The sequence below is a fragment of the Sciurus vulgaris genome (genome assembly GCF_902686455.1).
Source record: "Sciurus vulgaris genome assembly, chromosome: 8".
Taxonomy (NCBI): Eukaryota; Metazoa; Chordata; class Mammalia; order Rodentia; family Sciuridae; genus Sciurus; species Sciurus vulgaris.
The window spans coordinates 40,890,557-40,895,856 of NC_136468.1; positions in this window are offsets into that span (position 1 = coordinate 40,890,557).

The following is a 5,300-nucleotide window of genomic DNA, read 5'->3' on the forward strand; positions in this document are numbered from 1 at the left end:
AACTAAGCTTCTATTTTTTAAACTGAAATAGGAAAAATACCATCAATGGTAATATAGTAATCATAAGACTATAAATATTATACAAAATAACACATAAAGAATAGTTACCATAGTGAATGACATAGAAAAGATATCACCTTGATCATCACTTCCACCCCATTGAACGCATTGGCTCCTGAAATAACTTTTCAAAGATTTTTGTTTCTTGGTAGGAATTAAATGAATACAAAGGTTATAGATTACTACTAATCTTTTGAAAAAGTATGTATATGTATGGCTTTGTGGGAGAGCTGAACAATTTTTTTCTGATATAAAAAATGCAACACACATTCAATTATTTTTTTTCTTTTTCAGTAGAATCAAACTTCGTCTTTAAAACTTGTCAAAATACAGAACATAGAAATCAATTCTTTCATACAATCTACTTCATATATTAAAAATGAGCGTGACTTACAGTACTCATATATATAAAGCCTGAGTTGACTTTTTAATGAGACAGCAAAATTTTGGTCTTACTCTTTTGACCATATCACAGATGCTGCTCTTAAAATTACTATTGGTAAAGTAATAACAAAAAGTATGTACTACAAACATACATATATATATATGTTTTCATATTAACTATTACAAAGGAAAGACCTCAAAATGTTAAAAAAAAACTTTTTGAATTTTTAGATTCTGTAAAAGTCTAGCAATGTTCTTTTCATCAAAAAAAAAAAAAAATATTTTGAGTTAGGTGTGGTGGCACATACTTTTAATCCCAGCAATTCAGAAGGCTGGGGTAGGTAGGAGAATCCCAAGTTGGAGACTATCCCAGGCAACTGTATCAAACTGAAAAGTAAAAAGGGCTGGGATGTAGTTCAGTGGTAGAGCAACTCTGGGTTCAATCCCCAGTAAGCGAGGGGGAAGTGAGGAAAGAAAGGAAAAAAACTGATGGTAAATAAATAGATGCAGCAGTTAGCAAATCAGTAGGTATGTACAGCATTTTCCTTAGTGACAGATCTGTGGAAAAGACAAAAGGCAGTCAGACAGGGTGGCACATATCTGTAAATCTGTCTACTTGGAAGGCTCATGCAGGAGGATCATAAGCTATAGGCCAGTCTGGGTAACTTAGTGAGATCCCATCTCAATGTTGTAAAACAAACAACAAAGACTGGGGATGTATCTTAGTGGTAGAGCACTCCTGGGTTCAATCTCCAGAACTGAAAAAAAAAAAAAAGACAAAACAGAAGTGTTGAAAATGTTAATTATTTCTGGGCAGAGGGTAGGGTGAGGTGGATGGGCCATGTAGCTCAGTAGCTCAGTGTTACCCACAAGCTCAAGGCCCTGGGTTCAATTTTCAGCTCTGCAAAAATAAAATGATCACTATGCTAGAATTCAACTAAAATTAATTTTTTTTTTTAAATTTAAAATAGGACTATTGGTGATATTATCATTCATGTACATGTATGAATACATTAACAATGAATTCTGCCATTTGTATAATTATAATGCACCAATAAAAATACAGAACAAAATGAATTGAGTCCTTTGGGGGGAATTTAAAAAATGAATTGGTATCTTTATTTTTTTAACTAGACATGTTTATCAAATAGTTACCTAGTTATTTTTAGGAAGGGAAATAAGGTAACTAGTTGGAGAAGGTTATGCTTTTAAAGTATGACAATATATATTCATAAAATGTGATTTTGGGAAATTCCTTATCTCATAACTTAAAAAATATAAAAATTGTCTATGAGGACAGATTTGTGGAAATTTACCCTAGTCTCTGAAAGTAGTATTGGTTGTTAGAAATCTCAGTGATGTCTCCATTTAGATTTATTCTAAACAGTAGAAATAATGATTGTTATATTAGTAAGAAGGCAGAAAAATTGGCTTAAACAAGAGGGACATGCTTTCATAGTTAAGAGTAAAATATCTAAAGACTTGGAAGGAGAACTATTTGTACTTACTTACCTGTTTTACTTTTGGTCTGGGGGTGGGTAGTTGCTGGGGATTGAATCCAGGGGCACTCTGCCACGAGCTACATCCTCAGTCCTTTTTATTTTTCATTTTGAGACAGGATTTCCTAAGTTGCTGAGACTGGGCCTGAACTTGGAATGGTCCTGCCTCAGCCTCTTGAGTAGCAGAAATTACAGGTGTGTGCAACCATGCCCAGTGGCTATGAGTAAACTTAAAAATGCTATCAATAATATCTTCCATTCATGAATCTGAAATTAAATGAAAATGTTTACCTTTTCATTATGAAATCACTTTAAAATAATGCAATGTAGAAAATATGTATCATTTAAAAAATTTCCCTTAAGACTACCCTTGAAATAAATGTAAAAAATGGAAAATCACTTTTTAGAAAATAATTATTTTTTTCTCTTGTCATTTTGAAAGCTACTTATGAAATATAAATTTAAGCTTGTATTTATCCAGTGGTGAGATGTGTTTCAGTTATAAACCAAAGAAGTTCTCTTAGATCAGTGTAAGTTATCATCAAAGATGCAGTTGCACAGCATGCTCGAGGCCAGCGGCTCAGAGGCCACTGGAATTGAGAACAGTAGTGTGGAGCAGGTCTTTTGCTTCAACTAAATCAACGCAGCCACAATTTGTCATATACTGAGGTCCTTCATAAGATGTTGCTTAAAAACTAAAATCTACACCTAAAAAAAATTCTAAAAACCATTGACTAGGGGAACAGAAATTTGTCAGAGACAAACCTTGTTAATATGGTAATTAATTTCTTTCTTTCTCCCTCCTTCCCTGTTCTACCAAGATATTTTGTGGCACATTTCACCTAACTTCAGATTATGCTACTTGATACAAGAATTTTAAAATAATTAAAACACAAACTCTAAGCTGGCCTTGGTGGGCACACTCTAAGTCTGGCTAAGGCAGGAGGTTTGCAAATTCAAGGCCGACCGGGGCAATTTAGTGACACCCTGTCTCAAATAAAATTTTAAAAAATAAATAAAAAGGAATGGGATGTAGCTCAGCAGTTGCCTGGACTGTGCAAGGTCCTGGGTTCTTGGGTTCAATTACCAGTACCACCCAAATATACCAAAAAAAAAAAAAAAAAAAAGAAAAGAATAGAAAAAGAAAGGAGAAAGAGCCATGAACTCCCACATTAGATGACAAAGGTATTTTAATAAATGGTGATTAAAACAAGATTTCAGCAGGGTGCAGTGGCGCACACTTGTAATCCCAGTGACTTGGGAGGGTAAGGCAGGAAGATCTTGAGTTCAAAATCAGACTCAGAAAAAGCATGGCTCTAAGCAACTCAGTGACACCCTGTCTCTAAATAAAATACAAAATAGGACTGGGGATGCGGCTCAGTGGTTGAGTGCCCCTGAGTTCAATCCCTTGTACCAAAAATAAACAAACAAAAACTTTAAAACAAGTTTCATGTTCAGTTTAAAACAAAAAAGTTTTGAGTTCAAAAGCAACCTTATTTGTGATTAAGTAATTTCTTTAAAAGTACATGTTTTTTAAAAAGTCAGCAAATGTTTGAGTAGAGAGGGAGGAGGTATGAGATATGAGGTTGATGTGAGTTGTGGCATGAGGACAAAAAGAAATAGTCAAATAATTTTCTATGAAAAAAGACACAGAATAGGCAAAAGGATAAAGAAAATACTGTTTCCAAACAATGGCAAACATCTCAATTTGTATTGGGTCACGAGTGAGGGGCAATAAGTAAGACTGTGAATTTAGATCGTGCAATGTTCTCCATACCTGAGTAAGAACTTGGGCTTCATTCAGTAAATAAGGGATCAACAGCAACAGAGATTTCAAGTATGAGATTCCAGAAATATTACAGAGGTAGAACAGATAAAATTTGATAACTGACAGAAAGTTAAGTGAAAGAAAGAAATAGAAGTCAAAGATGAGGCTGAAATGGAATTTGGTAAGGACTATAAGGACTAAAGAGCTTAAAGCTAATGGGCTTTAGAATCTGCACTGATTTGTTTATTGTAAAGGGGATTTCAAAAGCATAAACAAGATACTTGACTGATACAAATTTTATTTTTCATGCTAAAATTTTTATAAATTCATTTGGTCATACACAATTACAAGAGTGACAGTTACAACTGAATTAAAAAAATAGGATTGGGGGCATTTCTATTCATTTGCTATTATCATAAGCATGTTTTATTACATGAACAGCAATAACAGGTATAATTACAGAATTACTCAATTAGTAAATTTAGTAAATGTGCCGTGATGGAGGCAATTATATAATATAAACAAAGTGTAAATGTCATATATGTTTTTGCATTATTCCACAATGAGAACTGAGGGTTAGTCTAATAATACCATCATTGCAATACCTGACCAAGTGGTTCATATGAACGAGCAAGCATTCCAAATCATTGTGCAAAATCTTTTCGAGTTTAGTTCTAGAAGAAAATATAACATGAAATACAAAGACATGGTTGCTGTTATCTCATGTCTAAAACCTGCCATTTAATGAAATTCTGCATCTTTTGCAACTTGGCATTTGTTCCACCTCACACAATTAGAAGATGAATAGCACTTGTAGTACTTAGAATCACCCAACCATAGCTGATACAGTATCTCCCAGACTTCTAGTTTCTAAAATTCTGGGGGAAGTGGGACACTTTGAACTGTAATAGTCTACATGGTAGTAATATTACCTTTGTGCCATTGGCCCAATACTAATTCTTTTTTGTCTTTTAGTATACAAAATATGCTGAAAACATTTCTCTTAAACACATTTCAATTAATGTAATTAAATAGAAGGCAATGACTTCCTTCTAGAAGAGTTAGATTTAGCTATGAAAAACTTGCCATATACTTGATAAATCAACTTATGGAATATTTTTAGGGTTAAATACAAACCTTACTATGTTTTTCAATTTTCAGTCTGTGCTAAACATGTGTAAAAAGAACTATAGATATAATTGCACTAGCAGTTCAAAAAATGGAAACGACCATTTTTATCCTTACGGTGACTTTGTATCAGATTTTATCCAAATTAAGGATAAATTTCAAAAAGCCACTGTGAAATTTGTTTTTTAAGCAAGCACAAAAATACACAAATGTTCATTCTAATTAGAGGTTTCAGATGACAACTGAAAGTTTTTAGTTTGATGGAAGTACAACTGGAATACAGAAGTTAAATTTTTGATCCAAGCACATCACAAACATATGTTGTTTTAATGTAAAAATAAAAATTTTAAAGAAATAATGTTTAACAGTCTTTTTATCCCACCATCTTGAGCACATATTTTTTTCTTAAAGATAAGATGGTTTACAATAAACATCTCATTTAAAATCTTTTTTTTTAAGTG